The sequence below is a fragment of the Nicotiana sylvestris genome, chromosome 9, assembly GCF_000393655.2.
Source record: "Nicotiana sylvestris chromosome 9, ASM39365v2, whole genome shotgun sequence".
Lineage (NCBI taxonomy): Eukaryota > Viridiplantae > Streptophyta > Magnoliopsida > Solanales > Solanaceae > Nicotiana > Nicotiana sylvestris.
In genome coordinates this window covers 153598256-153619214 of record NC_091065.1, presented here as the reverse complement: position 1 = coordinate 153619214, position 20959 = coordinate 153598256, and the positions used below count along the sequence as shown (strand labels likewise).

General features: G+C 39.3%; 1 long non-coding RNA gene across 1 annotated transcript; it reads left to right on the top strand.

The window, feature by feature from the left end:
* The first annotated feature begins 2564 nt into the window (after window positions 1-2564).
* On the top strand, window positions 2565-19858 carry LOC138877059 (uncharacterized). Its single transcript, XR_011402371.1, has 2 exons — window positions 2565-3476; window positions 19501-19858. It is a non-coding gene; the product is annotated as an uncharacterized lncRNA (long non-coding RNA).
* Window positions 19859-20959: the final 1101 nt, after the last annotated feature.

The following is a 20959-nucleotide window of genomic DNA, read 5'->3' as shown; positions in this document are numbered from 1 at the left end:
ATTTTACCAAACTGTTTTAACAGAACCGGCTTGATCTCATGTTGAGCCAAATCATTTCATTTCACTGTCGTAGTGTAGGTTATGATGTAATTCTACGGATCAGACATCCCATTGTATTTTGGTATGTCCGACATCTTGAATCTCTTCGAATTAGTTCTGGTGACGTACTTGGCTTGAACGACAATTATGTATTTTTTCGAATATGGACCTTTAAACACCGGTGGCACACCCGGAATTTGATCCATCCGGGCGTGAAACTAATTTGCATTCTGATCCATCTGTTCACTATCTCTCTCATGAATCTCATGAGCTCGGTTTTAAAAGGATAACCCATATTATTATAATTCCCAAATTTGCTACAGGTTTCAGCTTCGTCAAGACCGATTTCGCCTCTTGGAGTTTTATTATCGGTTCTCTAAGTCGTTTGATTTGCCAGAACACTGGAGGAATCGGGACCCTTCTGCTCACGTTATTACAAGCACCTATCAATGTTTGTTTTAATTCTGTCATAACCCGATCCTGTCTTGAGAGGTGATCCATGATTGTTCTTTGCTTCTCCCTCAGGAGTTTGACCGTTTCTACGACATGTTCCTCCTCCGCATCATCAGGAGTTGGTTCTCGCACATGCAGAGGATACTGACCTTCACGAACCGAGGTCATCTCATCCCCTTTATTGTAGTTCTCGCTGATTGAGTCATCGCGCTGGGACAATTCTTCCTGTTTGACGCGTGCTTCAATGTTGTGTGTAGTTGACGTCATTGGTTGTCATATATGATTTTTACTAAGGAACGAATCAAAATTTGTTAGTAATAAATGAATCAACCAAAGTGATTATGCAGCTGTCTAGGCCCCACGGTAGACGACAAACTGTGTTTGTAACGTGGTTGATAAACAAGTGAATCGATTGGATCTAAGAATGATAAAGAAATAAGATTAAAATAAGATTTAATGATTGAATTTAAAGAAGATAACAAGCCTGGTTCCGAACTCAGCCTTTCCGAGAGCAACAATACAAATGAAGATAAAGCGATGATAAAGTTTGTCAGATTGAGAGCTAAATAGTAAAGCGTGAGAGCAAAATGGTAAAGTATAGCTTTTGTGTGCAGAATGTTTCATGTCCCTACAATGGCTGTTTACCCCACTATTTATAGCTCTACATAGGGAAACAAGATCTTGAGATCAAGCTCCTCTTTAAATGAGAATAAAAGAGTCATTGATGAATATATAACGGCATGCCTTGAATGCAAATATTCGCTGTAACGGTTACTCATTTAATGCTAGCAAATATTCTCTCATTGAATGTTGTCCGATGACAAACCTTTGAACTTCTAATGCCGACTACGTTCCCTACGGAATCCATTCGCTATTAGCCACACATGTCGTATTTGGTATTACTTATTTCCCGACTCATCCTTTGCCTATTTTCGGTTCCACGTATCATCTTACCATTCGGTCATCTGGTATCAACCAATTTTACAAAAACTTCTTTGAAAAATGATTGACCTTCACTTTATTTTCTTATGTTTTCCCTTTATTAATTCGTTGTTATCTATAACACTGATATAATGATACAAACTATCCCACAGCTACACAATTCTAAACCACAGTTTTTGAGAAACTTTTTAGAAGATATAAGAGAAATTTCCCCTACATGTCGATGTCAGCAGATTTTCTGTTGATTCAGACCATAAGAAGTCCACTAATCTGATGACCCCAAAAATATGAATTTTTTTAGTTTTTATTGTTTAAATTCCCCGTCCAAATTGTCCTTGCCATAGAATGTGGAGCTTCTAAAAGATTGAAAAGTTCAGATGGTGCTGGGACAAATCTGTGGAAATGTTCGGTGGAAAATATTTTGAGAAATTTTCAAGAATTATTTTCAGATAGAATAACTCTTTCATTGGGTTTTATTTCATATTATTAAACTCAGCTTCAATTCAAGTATGTAAATATTTCAAAGTAACTTGTGAAAGAAAACACAAAGTGATAAATTTTGAATGTTTGTAAGCTGTTGTGGAATTAAACTTTTGAGTGTATTTTGTTTTTATTATTTAAATTTTTTTGACTTTGTCGTTCAAAAAATGGTTTTTATTTTCTCTGTTGAACTAAAAAGGTATAGTTTAGCGAGTGGTGACAATTCCAAACACCAATTTTAAACTAATATTCCTATTGCCGTTTCGAGGAATCCCAAGTCTATTTTACCATTTCAAAGTGCAAAATTTTGGAAACAAAAAAACTATTACACAATTAATAAAATAAATCGGGACAGAACCAAAAACAAGACTGACGTCCTTTATACAAGTAAGAAAGAATTTATGTATAACTAACTAGGACACTTGTCCCATGTGTATTTGCTATCCTATAACAACCTATTGGATAAATACTAAAATAAAGAAAATATAAATACAGCTATATACTCTTCTATTATCTTCTAGAAGACCCAACAAAGTTTAGTCTTCAGCTTTGGGCCCAAGTGTATTAGTCATCTGAAAATCTATACTAGGCCCAATTTGTTGTAAAACCCATTTGTATATTTCTGACCAGTCAACTCTTCAGACAAGGTTGAGTTGTATCAATACCATCTATGTCATTCTTCAAATGGATATTCTTCTTCAAAATACCATTGTCTTTCTCTTTGCCTTGTCTCCGCCGTGAATCCTCAAGTTGGAGAAACCATCTACAACATCCCCCTCAAGTTGGAGGGATGTGAAACAACCCCCAACTTGCCCATAATAGATCGGTGAGAAGGCCTAGAAAGGGGTTTCGTGAATACATCAGCGATTTGGGAAATTGAAGGGACAAAAGAAAGAAAAATAAGCCCGGCGAGGTACTGCTGGCGTACGAAGTGGCAGTCGAGGTCGACGTGCTTTGTACGCTCATGAAACACAGGGTTTTTGGCGATATGGATGGCGGCTTGGCTATCGGAGTGGAGCGGCACCGGCAACGGTGGAGATGAAGAAAGGACTTGAAGAAGACGAACCAGCCATGTAATCTCTGCAACAACCCTACGCATATAGCGATATTCTGCTTCTGCCGAGGACAAAGAAACTAAAGATTGTTTCTTTGATTTCCAAGAAACCGGGGCTCCACCGAGAGAGATAAAATATCCACTGATAGATCGACGAGAATCTGGACATCTCTCCCAATCGGAGTTACAAAAAGTAACCAAGTCAAAAGAGGAAGTAGCAGACATGAACAACCCCATAGAAGGGTCTGTGAGGAGATATCTTAAGCAACGAACAACAACATCGAAATGAGGTGCTCGAGGAGACTGCATGTATTGACTAAGATGCTGCACGGTGAAGGAGAGATCTGGGCGAGTGCGGGTGAGGTAATTTAACTCACCAATGAGCCTCCGATAAACTATGGGATCATAAATTAATTCCCCATCATCTAGACGAAGATGGCAAGAAGGCTCAATGGGAGAAGAAGCTAGTTTCATGGTCAGGCAACCAAATTCAGACAATATATCCAAGGTGAACTTTCTCTGACTTAAGATTAACCCTTGTGGTTCGCGAATAATCTCCATGCCAAGTAAGTACTGGGCTTTTCCTAAATCCTTAATATGAAACTCTAAATCAAGAAAAGACTTGAGTGAAATAATCTCTGAGGGATTATCCCCAGTTAACAATATGTCATCGATATAAACTGCAACAATTGTCTTCCTTGTTGAATGCTTAAAGAAAAGAGAGTAATCATTGAGTGAATGAGAATAACCTTTGAAACTTAATGCTACTGTAAGTCGGGCATACCATTGTCTTGAGGCTTGCCTAAGACCATATAGGGATTTTGTGAGTTTGCATACATGTTTAGGTGTTGGAGGTGATATCCCAACTGGGAACCTCATGTAGACTTCCTCTTGTAGGTCCCCGTGTAAAAATGCATTATTAACGTCCAACTGAAAAACCTCCCAATTTCTCTTGACTGCAACAGCTGGCAAGCATCTGATAGTAGTCATCTTTACCACATGAGAATAGGTTTCAGTAAAATCGATACCCTCTCTCTGAATATCCCCCCTAACTACCAAACGTGCTTTCAATCTTTCAAGTGATCCATCTTGTTTGTATTTTATCTTGTAGACCCATTTACAAGGTAAAACCTTCTTATCTTTGGGTAATTCTACCACTTCCCAAGTGTTGTTTGCCTCTAGTGCTTGGATTTCCTTTGAAATGGCATCTACCCAACTTGGATGTAAGGAGGCTTGAGAATAGGAAGAGGGTTCTGAGATATAAGAGTCTGAGTTTAGAAGGGATTGATTAGAGTGTGACAGGGCTGAAAAAGACAAAGTAGGAAGGATAACAGGGGAAGAAAAATAATGAGCTGAAAAATCAGTGAAGAAGACAGAATTACAGATGTAGTCATTAAGATAACTAGGCAAATGATGGTCCCTAAGAGATCTTCTAAGAGCTGGCTGATTGACTGTAGAAGAAGAAGGTGAAGTAGAGTGTCCCTCAGAAAAAGTAGCTGGACTGTTATAAGGAATAGGAGAATGGGAAAAGTGGGGATCCATAATACTAGGAGAGGAAGAATTAGAAGGTGTATGTGAGGAACCAAGTGAATTGGATACAGGGAAAAAGTCAGGTCTAGAAAGTGAAGGGTTCTGTATTGCTGGAGACTGAGATGGAGGTGTAGGAACATGATCTGTGGATGGTACATGTGAATCAATAGGAAATAAAGTAGTGGAGTTAGGTGAGGAAAAAGGAAAAATATGTTCATAGAATACCACATTTCTAGAAATGAAAACCTTTTTGGTTTGTAAGTCTAGCAATTTGTAGCCCTTTCCCAAAGGGGTATCCCACAAAGACACACTTGATGGATCTAAGATCCAATTTTGACCTCTGTATAGGTAGAGTTGAAGCATAGCAAAGTGAACCAAAAGACCTCAAATGGTAAGAAGGAGGTGAACCAAATAAAATTTCATAAGGTGTTCTCCCCTTTAGGACTTTAGAGGGGAATCTGTTTATTAGATGAGTTGCAGTTAACAAACAATCCCCCCAAAAATTAGTAGGCAGGTTAGACTGAAATAGCAATGCTCTACAAGTCTCAAGAAGATGCCTGTGTTTTCTCTCAACAACTCCATTCTGTTGGGGAGAGTAAACACATGTTGTTTGATGAAGGATTCCTTTTGAACTAAAGAATTCAGAATGGATAGAACCAGATCCTAATTCCAAAGCATTTTCAGACCTAACAATCTTTACTTTAGTGTCAAACTGTCTTTCAGTCATGGCTAGAAAATCTTTAAGTATAGGGAAGGCATTAGATTTAGTTCTCAGAAGAAAAGTCGAATGTCACGACCCAAACTGAAGGGCCATGACTAGCACCCGACCACACTTGCCGAGCACCAACGTACATTTCATCTAACCTTCATTATTATCTTTTAGGGATGAAGAGATCAATATAAATGGTAGACCTAGATCATGGACAACCAGCAATAAAATATGACGGCATGAACATACATAGCAGGGGATGACCTGACAATCAAGAAACTACATATAAGGTATGAGCTACCACGCTACTATGAAAGACTATACAACAAAAACTAGCCGACAAGGCATACCAAACTATACATGAGCCGACACTTGTCTATGAGCCTCTAAAAGAACATAAGTGTTGCAACATAGCCGGAACAGGGCCCCGACATACCCATAATGTCTATAACAAAAATTGCATACCAAGACCAAGGCAAGTCCGGAGAAGGGATCTCGCCAATCACTGCTGAACTGGACAGTCTACTGTGGTGGGGAGCTGCACCTGCCTGTCTATCAGGACCTGCAGCACGACATGCAGCGTCCACAAATAAAAGGACGTCAGTACGAATAAAGTACTGAGTATGTAAGGCAGGGAACCATAAATACGATCAGTAATGTAAGCAAGGATAGAGAATATACAACCTGTAACATCTTAGTACCTCTGAGGGCTACTTACATGAAATGCATGATACATATGTATAAATACATAAACCCTTAAAACATTCGCCTCTGTGGGCATCATCATCATCATATCGTACCCGGCCATAATAGGCTCGGTAAAAAAACGTACCCGGCCATCATAAGCTCGGTAGAATCGTACCCGGCCACGTGGAGCTCGGTAAAACCCAACTGATCAGTGGTTGCACAATAGGTGCTGTACCCGGCCAACTATAGCGTGGCTCGGTAGAGTAAAATAGATACATATATATAATGCATGCTCGACTCATGGAATCACATTCTAAACCTTTCGGAGTGACGTAGGGTCGGTATCCTCTGTACACGTTATTAGGACTAACTCTTCACTGTGAACCTTATAAGATTTAGGAAGTACGAACAACATTGATAACATAAGAATAAGAGAAGAAACATTAATATCAATCGTTCCATAAGAGGGATAACAATGCAAGTACTGCTAGCTTCTAAGAGTAGAGTATCTTGGAAGCTCGTTCATTACATTATGTACAATCGGAGTCGTGCAAAAGAAGGAAAGGAATAGCCTCACATACCTTGTATATACTGCCCCAATCTCAAGCTATGCAATTGTCAAAACTCCTTAGTCTACAATAAGAGAAACGATACTATCGTTATCATTTAAGCGTCATAACTATTATGTATCGACCACAACCTATTTTACGATGAAACGGACAGCACCTCCCCTATATATATGACCTCACACCATTCAAAACAGTCACCAAACAGCCCAAACAACATCAATAATAAACATATTGAGCCTCCCAAAATAGTCCACACACAGCCTAATCACTCCATACATACGACGACCACCGTAGTCGTGTCAAACAACCTGGAAATGTTACGAATAACTATCAGCCCATAACCCTACATATATATGGTGTTTCTCCACACCCTTCCTCCTCCAAAACTCCACAAGATAGTAGTAAAATACGCAGCCCAACAACAACGCAAAACAGTCCACAAAACAATAACATTACTACCAAGCCTTTCGATATATATCTCACAAGTTCTAGCTTCAATGGCTTAGCCGCAACTTGGATAATCTTAAATACATATAGAGTAAGAGGTTCCTTACCTTTATACAGAAAGAACAACTCCAATTTGACCTTAAATTTCCATGAAATATCCCTCCAATGCTGCCACAACAACAAAAAAGCGAAACTAGCGATCAATTAGTGTTTTTCGGCACTAGAATCACTTTAGAAGGCTTGAAATCACCTAGGATTGATATTAAGAACATGAGGGAGTATTTACAGAACATAAACCCTTTAAAACAACCTCCCACACGAGCTGGAATGACACAAAAATGAGCAACAACAAGAAGAACAAGAGACTTACTAGCGCCACGGAATTCCCGACACTTGATTTGTGTTGTTTGCCCTTTTTTGGGTCTTGAATCTTGAGAGAACCTTGAGAGGATGTTCCTAGGGTTCTAAGGTCTGAAAATAGTGAGAATAAATGACTTAAAACGGGTTGGAGGCATCCTATATAGGTCCAAATATCTTAAACCGCCTTAGTGGGCCCCATAGAGAGGTGCTTGGCGCAGTCTCGCGAAAACGCGAATATCTCTCTACTCCGAGATCGTATCGATGAAAGGTTTAATGCGTTGGAAACTAGACTCATAGATATTTAATTTGGTTGGTATATCACCCCGTAATTCCTTGTAAATTAGGAGAAAAGATTAGAAACATTTGACCTAATGTTTAAGTAAAATTATGAACCTAAGTTGCGACAACTTTTGTCGACTTTTGTTTCATAACTCGTTTGACTTCAAGACTTATGATACGGATATTATATGATTAAAATACCTTAATAAATGACCTCTTGAGTGTATTAAGCACCGCTAGATTACCTGAAAATATGAGTTACAACATCCTTGATTCGTTTAACTTCTAATACTGGTTAATCACCCTTATACACTCTTGTATCACTTAAGACCAATAGGATTGACTTCTTATCATCTCAAAGATAATTCCTTCTTGGATTTATGTTAACTAATATATGGCATGAACTAACACATGTGGATATGGGTTGTAACACCCTCCCCCCCTTAGGAACATTCGTCCTCGAATGTAAGGGTTTATGGGGAGTTTAAATCATCGTGGATTCCAATGGAAATTTTCGATCAATTTTCCCCTATAAAATGGTCACTAGCAAAACTTGCAAGTAATTAAGCCCAACATATGGCTTCACAAGGCTACACAAAGCATTATGCGTATTTACATTATCTACATATCACCATTTTGTATTAAGGAGGAGTATTCTCAAATTATTGCTTACCTCATAGAGCCGTTTCACCTTCCAATGTATCCTGTCTTCCACCAGCATCCTTGTTATCTTCATTCTGGAATAAGTAAGGGTATTTAGACTTCATCTCCTCTTCTGCTTCCCATGTCATTTCTTCCATATTTTTGTTCCTCCACAATACTTTGACGGAAGCTACATCTTTTGTTCTCAGCTTGCGGACTTGCCGATCTAATATCGCCACTGGCACTTCTTCATATGATAGGTCCTCTGTAACTTGTACATCTTTGATAGGGACGACTCGAGAAGGGTCTCCAATACATTTTCTCAACATAGATACATGGAATACCGGGTGGACAAATTCCAATTCGGATGGCAATTCTAACTCATAAGCAACCTGTCCAATCCGTCGAAGAATTTTATACGGCCCGATATACCTTGGACTCAGCTTACCTTTCTTCCCAAAACGCATAATACCCTTCATTGGTGAGATCCTCAGGAAAACCCAATCACCAACCTCAAACTCTAGATCACGACGTCGGACATCAGAATAAGATTTTTGCCTGCTTTGTGCCGTCCTCAATCGCTCCTGTATCACTTTCACCTTCTCAATAGCTTGGTGAATCAAATCTGGCCCATATAATTCTGTTTCACCGACTTCGAACCATCCAACTGGTGATCTACATCTCCTCCCGTATAGTGCCTCGTATGGGGCCATTTTAATACTGGAATGGTAGCTATTGTTATAGGCGAATTCTATGAGTGGAAGATGATCATCCCAATTCCCCTTAAAATCTAGAACACATGCTCGTAGCATATCTTCCAGTGTCTGAATGGTACGTTCAGCCTGTCCGTCAGTCTGCGGATGAAATGCAGTGCTGAGATTTACCTGTGTGCCTAAACCCTTCTGGAAAGACCTCCAAAAGTTAGCCGTAAATTGAGCTCCTCGGTCTGATATAATAGATATGGGCACACCATGAAGCCTAACAATCTCCTTGATATACAACTTTGCATAATCTTCAGCCGTGTAAGTTGTCTTCACTGGCAGAAAATGGGCACATTTTGTAAGTCGATCAATTATCACCCAGATGGAGTCAAACTTATGATAAGAGCGAGGTAATCCAATAATGAAGTCCATATTAATCACCTCCCACTTCCAGGTCGGAATCTCTATATTTTGAAGCAATCCACCGGGTTTCTGATGTTCTATCTTTACTTGTTGACAATTGGGACACTGGGCTACAAATTCTGCAATAGACTTCTTCATATTATCCCACCAATACTGCTCCTTGACATCATGATACATCTTTGTCGAGCCGGGATGGATGGAATATCGGGATTGATGAATCTCATTCATAATCTTCTCTCGCAACCCTGCCACATTAGGCACACACAATCGGCTCTGGTATCTCAGTGCCCCATCTTTTCCGATCCCAAAAGCCATACTTTTACACTGTTGAATGCTTTCTCTTAATCGTACTAAGATAGGATCTTCATATTGTCGTGCTTTTACCTCGGCTACCAAAGATGATTCTGATGTATTCTATACAGTAACACCTCCGTCATCAGAGTCTAACAATCTGATTCTCATATTGGCTAGCTGATGAAGCTCTTTAATCAACCCCCATCTACCTGCCTCAATATGTACTAAGCTTCCCATTGATTTACGGCTGAGAGCATCTGCCACAACATTGGCTTTACCGGGATGATACAATATCTCGACGTCATAGTCTTTCAATAATTCAAGCCACCTACGCTGCCTCAAATTCAACTCTTTCTGCTTGAAGATGTATTGTAAACTCTTGTGATCTGTGTAGATGTCAACATGGATGCCGTATAAGTAGTGCCGCCATATCTTCAAAGCATATATTACTGCAGCCAATTCCAAATCATGGGTTGGATAATTCTTTTCATGCTTCTTCAATTGTCTTGATGCATAAGCAATCACATTCCCACGCTGCATCAATACGCACCCCAAACCTATACCTGAGGCATCACAATATACCACATAATCTTCTGTTCCTTCAGGAAGAGTGAGCACTGGTGCAGATGTCAATCGATTCTTCAGCTCCTGAAAACTACGTTCACAAGTGTCAGACCACTGGAATTTGGTAGCTTTTTGTGTTAACTTAGTCAATGGTGATGATATAGAGGAAAATCCTTCTACAAACCGCCTATAATATCCTGCTAGTCCTAGGAAGCTGCGGACTTCTGATGGTGTTGTAGGTCTCGGCCAATTCTTTACTGCATCGATCTTCTGAGTGTCGACACTAATACCCTCATCAGATATCACATGGCCAAGGAATGCTACTGAGTTCAGCCAGAATTCACATTTGGAGAGCTTAGCATATAACTTACGATCCTGAAGCGTCTGTAATACTATCCGCAAGTGGCCCGCATGTTCCGCCTCCGAACGAGAATACACTAGAATGTCATCAATGAATACAATCACGAACACATCAAGATAGGGCCTGAATATAGTATTCATGAGATCCATAAAAGCTGCTGGGGCATTTGTTAGCCCGAACGACATCACCAAGAACTCAAAGTGCCCATATCTTGTCCGGAAGGCCGTCTTTGGAATATCCTTCTCCCTAACCCTCACCTGATGATACCCTGAACGTAAATCAATCTTAGAGAAATACTTGGCACCCTGGAGTTGGTCAAACAGGTCATCAATTCTTGGAAGTGGATACTTGTTCTTTATAGTAGACTTATTCAACTGTCGATAGTCGATACACATCCGTAACGACCCGTCTTTCTTCCGCACGAATAGGACTGGTGCACCCCAAGGTGAAGTGCTAGGCCTAATAAAGCCCTTATCCAGCAAGTCCTTCAACTGCACCTTCAACTCTCGCAACTCTGCCGGGGCCATTCTGTATGGAGGAATAGAGATCGGTTGAGTGTCAGGCAACACATCAATGCTAAACTCAATCTCCCTTTCAGGAGGAAGGCCTGGGAGTTCATCTAGGAAAACATCTGGGAATTCGTTGACCACAGGGATTGATTGTAAAGTAGGCGGTTTCACCTCCGCATCCCTAACGCGAACGAGATGATAAATGTAACCTTTTGAGATCATTTTCCTTGCCTTAAGATAGGAAATAAACCTACCTTTTGGTGTAGCAATGTTCCCTTTCCATTCAATGACGGGTTCACCCGGAAATTGGAACCTAACCATCTTCGTACGGCAGTCAACATTTGCATAGCATGAGGCCAACCAGTCCATTCCCATTATCACATCAAAATCAACCATTTCTAACTCAAATAAATTTGCCGAGGTTTGACGACTACAAATCATCACAGTGCAACCTCTATATACCCTTCTAGCAATCACAGAATCTCCTATCGGAGTAGATACCGCGAGAGGTTTACTTATCAATTCAGGTTCAATGCCAAACTTATTAGCCACAAAGGGTGTAACATATGATAATGTAGATCCCGGATCAATCAGCGCATATACATCATAAGAAAACACAGATATAATACCTGTAACAACATCTGGAGACGACTCGAGATCCTGTCGACCTACTAGAGCATAGGTTCGATTTTGAGCACCACTCGAACTCGGCACTGCACCTCTACCCCTACCACGACCTGTCGACTGCTGAAAACCCCGTGCTGGAGGTCGAACTGATGAGGAAGAACCAGACACAGATCCAGTCGGCTGAGCCATACCATCACCTCCTCTATTAGGACAATCCCGCATCATATGGCCAGGCTGCCCGCACGAATAGCATGCATCAGAACCTCGACGACACAGTCCAAAGTGGGCCTTGCCGCACTGATCACAATGTGGTGTTGGGGGTCTCATCTGACTAGTATCCCTGTGATGTTGCGAGCCAGATGCCCGTGAACTCTGACCTGGACCAGAATAGGATCGATCATATCGAGGCCTCTGAAACTGTGGAGGAGCACTAGCTACAGGTGGCGCCGAACTCCTCGAAAACTGTGGCCTGATGCGGCCTCTGAAGTCATCAGAATACCCTGCAAATCTCGCCCTCTTATGCTGGCCTCTATCCTGCTCCCTAACTGCCCTCTGCTGGCGCTTACGATCCTCTAGGGTCTGGGCATAAGCTTGAATACGGGAAATATCCATGCCCTCCACCAAGGAGGCTGTCGTACACTCATTTATCAGATGTGGTCCCAACCCATTCACGAACATATGCACCCTATCACTCATCTCGGCCACCATATGGGGAGCATACCTTGCCAAAGAATCAAACTACATACTGTACTCTCGCACACTCATATTACCTTGTCTAAGGTTCAAGAACTTATCAGCTCTAGCTCGTCGTATCTCAACTGGCAAGTAGTGACGAAGAAAGGCCTCAGAAAATTCCTTCCACACAGCTGGAGGAGGGTTCGGACCCCTGGATCTCTCCCAACTATCATACCAGAGAACCGCTAAATCCCGTAGCCGATAAGAAGCCAACTCTACTGCCTCTGTATCACTAACATGCATAACCCGAAGTGTACGATGAACCTGGTCAATAAAAGTCTGTGGGTCCTCCTTGGGGTCTGATCCGGTAAACACTGGAGGGTCTAAATTAATAAAATCACGAACTCTTGTACTAACTGGTTTCTCAGCAGCACCTGTATTCTGCCTCTGAGCCTGAGCAGCTACCAAGCTAGTCAATAACTGCAAAGCACTCCACATATCCTGGTCTGGAGTGCCAGACGGAGGAACTGGAGGCGCTGGGTGCCTTCTAATATCCTCTGGAGGAGATGGAGTAGATGAGGTATGAGAGGGCATCTCACTTTGAGCCTCACTTTGTCCTGCTCTGACTTGGGGCACCTGACTGGTACCCTCTCCCGCTGCTGTATCAAGCCGTCTACTAATCGTTTGCTTCCTAGTCGAAGGCATCACTGAAAAAAAACAAGGTGAATATTAGAGACGAACACTTACGACTCAACTCTACGCACGATCTAGATTCAGGAAGAAGGTAACAACCCTAGATGTCATGTAGCCTCCTGATTATAAATGTGGCGCGCTACACATCCATAATCAAGACTCTACTAGACACGGCTCATAGACAACCCCTAGGACAGACTTGCTCTGATACCAAGTTTGTCACGACCCAAACTGAAGGGCCATGACTAGCACCCGACCACACTTGCCGAGCACCAACGTACATTTCATCTAACCTTCATTATTATCTTTTAGGGCTGACGAGATCAATATAAATGGTAGACCTAGATCATGGACAACCAGCAATAAAATATGACGGCATGAACATACATAGCAGGGGATGACCAGACAATCAAGAAACTACATATAAGGTATGAGCTACCACGCTACTATGAAAGACTATACAACAAAAACTAGCCGACAAGGCATACCAAACTATACATGAGCCGACACCTGTCTATGAGCCTCTAAAAGAACATAAGTGCTGCAACATAGCCGGAACAGGGCCCCGACATACCCATAATGTCTATAACAAAAATTGCATACCAAGACCAAGGCAAGTCCGGAGAAGGGATCTCGCCAATCACTGCTGAACTGGACAGTCTACTGTGGTGGGGGAGCTGCACCTGCCTGCAGCACGACATGCAGCGTCCACAAATAAAAGGACGTCAGTACGAATAAAGTACTGAGTATGTAAGGCAGGGAACCATAAATACGATCAGTAATGTAAGCAAGGATAGAGAATATACAACCTGTAACATCTTAGTACCTCTGAGGGCTACTTACATGAAATGCATGATACATATGTATAAATACATAAACCCTTAAAACATTCGCCTCTGTGGGCATCATCATCATCATATCGTACCCGGCCATAATAGGCTCGGTAAAAAAACGTACCCGGCCATCATAAGCTCGGTAGAATCGTACCCGGCCACGTGGAGCTCGGTAAAACCCAACTGATCAGTGGTTGCACAATAGGTGCTGTACCCGGCCAACTATAGCGTGGCTCGGTAGAGTAAAATAGATACATATATATAATGCATGCTCGACTCATGGAATCACATTCTAAACCTTTCGGAGTGACGTAGGGTCGGTATCCTCTGTACACGTTATTAGGACTAACTCTTCACTGTGAACCTTATAAGATTTAGGAAGTACGAACAACATTGATAACATAAGAATAAGAGAAGAAACATTAATATCAATCGTTCCATAAGAGGGATAACAATGCAAGTACTGCTAGCTTCTAAGAGTAGAGTATCTTGGAAGCTCGTTCATTACATTATGTACAATCGGAGTCGTGCAAAAGAAGGAAAGGAATAGCCTCACATACCTTGTATATACTGCCCCAATCTCAAGCTATGCAATTGTCAAAACTCCTTAGTCTACAATAAGAGAAACGATACTATCGTTATCATTTAAGCGTCATAACTATTATGTATCGACCACAACCTATTTTACGATGAAACGGACAGCACCTCCCCTATATATATGACCTCACACCATTCAAAACAGTCACCAAACAGCCCAAACAACATCAATAATAAACATATTGAGCCTCCCAAAATAGTCCACACACAGCCTAATCACTCCATACATACGACGACCACCGTAGTCGTGTCAAACAACCTGGAAATGTTACGAATAACTATCAGCCCATAACCCTACATATATATGGTGTTTCTCCACACCCTTCCTCCTCCAAAACTCCACAAGATAGTAGTAAAATACGCAGCCCAACAACAACGCAAAACAGTCCACAAAACAATAACATTACTACCAAGCCTTTCGATATATATCTCACAAGTTCTAGCTTCAATGGCTTAGCCGCAACTTGGATAATCTTAAATACATATAGAGTAAGAGGTTCCTTACCTTTATACAGAAAGAACAACTCCAATTTGACCTTAAATTTCCATGAAATATCCCTCCAATGCTGCCACAACAACAAAAAAGCGAAACTAGCGATCAATTAGTGTTTTTCGGCACTAGAATCACTTTAGAAGGCTTGAAATCACCTAGGATTGATATTAAGAACATGAGGGAGTATTTACAGAACATAAACCCTTTAAAACAACCTCCCACACGAGCTGGAATGACACAAAAATGAGCAACAACAAGAAGAACAAGAGACTTACTAGCGCCACGGAATTCCCGACACTTGATTTGTGTTGTTTGCCCTTTTTTGGGTCTTGAATCTTGAGAGAACCTTGAGAGGATGTTCCTAGGGTTCTAAGGTCTGAAAATAGTGAGAATAAATGACTTAAAACGGGTTGGAGGCATCCTATATAGGTCCAAATATCTTAAACCGCCTTAGTGGGCCCCATAGAGAGGTGCTTGGCGCAGTCTCGCGAAAACGCGAATATCTCTCTACTCCGAGATCGTATCGATGAAAGGTTTAATGCGTTGGAAACTAGACTCATAGATATTTAATTTGGTTGGTATATCACCCCGTAATTCCTTGTAAATTAGGAGAAAAGATTAGAAACATTTGACCTAATGTTTAAGTAAAATTATGAACCTAAGTTGCGACAACTTTTGTCGACTTTTGTTTCATAACTCGTTTGACTTCAAGACTTATGATACGGATATTATATGATTAAAATACCTTAATAAATGACCTCTTGAGTGTATTAAGCACCGCTAGATTACCTGAAAATATGAGTTACAACATCCTTGATTCGTTTAACTTCTAATACTGGTTAATCACCCTTATACACTCTTGTATCACTTAAGACCAATAGGATTGACTTCTTATCATCTCAAAGATAATTCCTTCTTGGATTTATGTTAACTAATATATGGCATGAACTAACACATGTGGATATGGGTTGTAACATCGAAGTAGCTCGACTATAATCATCAACCACAGTAAGAAAATATTTGAACCCCTCATAAGTAGGAGTTGTATATGGTCTCCAAGTATCAATGTGAATAAGATCAAACACATGCTTTGTAGTAATAACACTAGAAGGGAAGGATAATTTGACTTGTCTTGCTTTTGCACAAATATCACAAGCATGCTTGTTAGAAAGGAAACCAGAGTAAGAAATAGAACTGATATTTTTCATATTAGATAATGGCAAATGCCCCAACCTATTATAACAAAGGCTTACATTAGTGGAAATTGAAGCTAATGATAAAACAGAATTTGAAAATTGGCTCTTAAGATGTTGATTACAAAGAGAATGGCAGAATGCCTTGATTTTGCTAATTACTCCAGCTCTAGACTTGGCTTGACTTGAATTAAAATGTAGGGACCTCGTTTTACTTCACCAAGCACCACTGGCCTCCTCATTGAAGGGGTTTGTAATGTAGCACCAAGAGAAGAAAACATTAGAATGGAATTGAATTGAGTGCATAATTTATGAACTGACAGTAAGTTATAGTTAAAACTTGGAATAAACAGAACATTCTGTAAGATGAGCTGAGGTAAGAGAACAACTAAGCCAAATTGATAAACCAATACTCTAAGAGAGTTAGGTAAAGTGACAGAAATAGGTTTAGAAAGAGTCTGTACATTAAACAACAACTTAGAATTACAGGTCATGTGTTCTGATGCACCTGAATCTAAGATCCAAGCAATAGATTTTAAAGAAACACTGATGAAAGATCTAGAAGGAGTAGAGGGCCAAGGAGGAGGAAATATACCAACACAATTTGCAGAGGCAATGTCTTCATTAACCTGATTCACTTGATTAACTTGGTTTCCAACTTTAACATTCTATAGTAGCTGATAAAGACTGTGATACTGATCTTGTGTCATTGGTTTTTCTCATGACTGAATTCCTTCATCTTTTGTAGGCAATACTGCATTGCTCTTAGGACCAGGTGCATATTTCTTGGACTTGGTAAAATTGAATTCAGGTAGGAAACCAATGAGTTTGTAACAGTTATCAATGGTGTGATTCTGCTTCTTACAGTAGGCACAGAACTAAACTGGTTTCTTTCCCTCAGCATTCTTTCTTTCAACATTGAACCTATTCCCTCCATTATTCTGTTTTGAAACAAGGAAAGTCATCTCCCTATTAGGGTGAGAAGTTTGCACCTCTCTCTGTTTCTCATCTCTGATAAGTAGAGAATAGGCATGCTTGATGGATGGTAAGGGTGAGAGCATGAGTAGACTGTCCCTAGAACCACTATATGCATCATTCAGTCCCATTAGAAATTGAATGAGTCTCCCATCTTGCTGTGATTTTTAGGTCTTGATTTTACCACCACAAGAACAATCACAATTACAGTGTTGGAAGGTGTCTAGACTGTCGAGTTCATCCCAAAGCCTTTTGAGCTTAGTGTAGTACCCAGCTATGTCCAGATTTCCCTGAGAAGTCTGACTGATTTCCTTCTGTAGATGGTAGAGTTATGGTCCATTACTCTGTCCAAACCTTTCTTCAAGCTCCAACCAAATTTCTCTAGTTGTTTTTGAGTAGAGAACACTCTCTGCTATTTCCTTAGAAAGAGTGTTCAACAGCCAGGAAATCACCATATCATTAGTCCTTGCCCAAGGTTTGAAAGACTCACAAGAGATCTTGGGCTGAAGGAATGTCCCATCTATGAAACCCACCTTGTTCTTAGCAGACTAGGCTATAAGAATCCCCCTTCTCCATCCTGCATACCCCTTTCCATAAAACACAGTATTGACCAAAAGCATGCCTGGAGAATCAGAGGGATAAAGATAAAATGGGTGAGAGGAATCAGGTACAGCAGTCCCTGCCTGTGGTTGAGTTTGAGCAGGATTGGCGACATCAGTGGCTGAAGAAGAATCAGTAGTATCCACTATTGTAGCTGGTGATATCAAACAAGAAAAGTGATGAAGGAAAAAAAAAACTGACAGAAGAAAAGAAGAGCAGCTAAAAGGGCATCAAGCCTTAGGGTTCTGATACTATATTAGAATGTAAAAAATATATTTGAAAGAAATTGTAAAGCTGAATTTTTCTGTGTGTATTTCACTGTAGAAGAGTGACGTCCTTTTATACAAGAAAGAATCTATGTATAACTAACTAGGACACTTGTCCCATGTGTATTTGCTATCCTATAACAACCTATTAGATAAATACTAAAATAAAGAAAATATAAATACAACTATATACTCTTCTATTCTCTTCTAGAAGACCCAACAAAGTTTAGTCTTCAGCTTTGGGCCCAATTGTATTAGTCATCTGAAAATCTATACTAGGCCCAATTTGTTGTAAAACCCATTTGTATATTTCTGACCAGTCAACTCTTCAGACAAGGTTGAGTTGTATCAATACCATCGATGTCCTTCTTCAGATGGATGTTCTTCTTCAAAATACCATTGTCTTTTTCTTTGCCTTGTCTCCGTCGTGAATCCTCAGTCATTGTGACTGAGTGTTGTGAGAAACCATCTCCAACAATTCCTATTGCCGTTTTGAGGAATCCCAAGTCTATTTTACCATTTCAAAGTGCAAGATTTTGGAAACAAAAAACTATTACACAATTAATAAAACAAATCGGGACAGAACCAAAAACAAGAGTTTGAGAATTTTCATCCCCATTATTAAGCAGAGATTTAACTTTTATGCATTAACAAAATTTACATAATCAGATTACTTGAAAGTCAATTAATGCGTTGATAATTAACCTACTAATAAAATACTGTAAGTTAATATTCCAACCAATAAAATTACACGAATAATGTAAAAAACATTATACTGTCAATTTTTGTAATACTATATCACATTAAATGAAGGGCTAGTCTGCCATGAATCATGATTTTAGTAGCTTGACTTTAAAAAAGAAATATATTAAAAAAAAAAGAGTTAACCTCATCTCTTCCAAATTCCTCCTCTTCTCTTTCTTTCATACTTCTATAAATTGATTCTTTCTTTTATTATTGGTATTGTCAAAATCCTCCTCCTTCTGGCATTAGCTTAATCTCCTCTATATATTCCGTATATACTTACTAGTATTGGACAATGCCCTCTTCATATATGAATTATTAGAGCCGCTGCAGGTAATTAATTCTCCTTTCCTTTCTCCAGATGACTCTTTCATTTTGCTTTCTTGTAGATATCCATTTTCTTTTGTTTTTTGTTTTTTGTTTTTTTTGTACTTATTAAATTGTGTGATCATCTTATCTAAACAGTTAAATCGCCAGAGAAAATACGTATTTATTTTTACTTAATTATGAATTAAACGCACCACTCACATGTCAAGAATTGATGTGAAAGTTTTTGATAATTGGTGGCTGTGAGACTCAAATCCATATTTCTGTCTACTTTGATACCATGTTGAATTGTGTGAATGTAAGATCTCATCTAAAGGTTTAAGATGTTAGAAAGAGCGCACTCTTATTTACATAATTTTTCTAATTGTTGTGTGTGTGCATGCGTTTTTTTTTTTTGGAATGGTATTCATTAATTGGTTATTATTCTTGCGTAGGTACTTAAAGAACGATAATTACAGAGAAAATCTTGAGGAAGTGGTGATGATGGGATTGGTGAGATTAATGGCGAGCTTAAAGACGAGACTAAAAAGATGCCTGAAAATGAAGGAACCAAATTACGACAAGATTGAGAAAAGTGAGAGCATGAGAATCGAGATAAGAAGTAGGAAAGCTCGTAAACTCATCGAACAAACACTCAAAATCGCTGACTCCCCCAAAATTAGAAGTTATACTTTCTAGTACTAGCAGGTACTGAGAGTATTAGTTACTGATATCATCAGATTCAGTAGTTTTTGTTTAGATCATATTTGTATTAAGAAATTTATTAAATATATATTAATATGTGATTGCAAACCTATGAATTAAAACGAACTATAAATTACATGACAAATTTATAATCAATCAATAAATTTCAAATCTTGAATGTAGTACCATAAAATCTGGTAATAACACATTATGTTCTGTCTTTTCATGAGACATTCATGTGCGAAGTGCCCACATATAAATATTAATTTAACATTTTATATTGTAAGGAAGTTTTACACTATTAATGTGAATTTACCTGTTGTAACAGATTATTGTCTTATTTTTCATGTTATTAATTCCATAAATTATGGGTGGTAACTAGTAGTTATCCTTCAAACTATCGGTATATAAAATTCAACTCTAAACATATAAGAGCAGAGTACAATGAACTATCAATCAATTTTCACTTAATTGCACCGAGGTCACTAAACTATTTTTTGTAATGAAAAAGTCAATTAACTAAACCTAATTATCACAAAAGTTATCAAATTTTTTTTGTAACAAAGAAATCATCCAGTTAGCCAAGCTTCCAAAATATACTGATTTGAAAAGTGTGTTTTGTTAGAAGTTGGACTCTACAAAAGGATAGAACATAGACTTTAGTAGAACCCAATTTTAGAACTGGAGGTCTCAATTTTCAACTTTAGACCCACAATTTTCAACTTTAGACTCGTATGTGTGAAGTTAATTCTGTGGCGATTATACTTAAACTTTGCAAATTTTGACTTTGTTACGATCCAAAATTCGTTAGTCATGATGACACCTAACCCAACCCGCTAGATAAGCTAACTAACAACTGTCCAATTTCAATATTAGTAATAAGGCAATCAAACAAAGGAATTATCTGAATCTTAAACCTTTCCCAAGGACTGGTAATACAAATCATGAGCTTCTAAGAATAGAATTTACAAAGCTGATAAGAAGTAAATACATCTTCTGTTTGAAAAGTACATAAACAAAGTTTTTTTCTTTTATAAATCTAAGGCTACCATGAACAAGAGGCAGCTATAATAGGAACGCAGGTACATCTTCAAATCCGGCAACCACCGAGCACAACAACAATCACAGCTAACATCTACACGCAATGTGCAGAAGTATAATATCAGTACAACCGACTCCATGTACTGAGTAAGTAACAAACCTAACCTT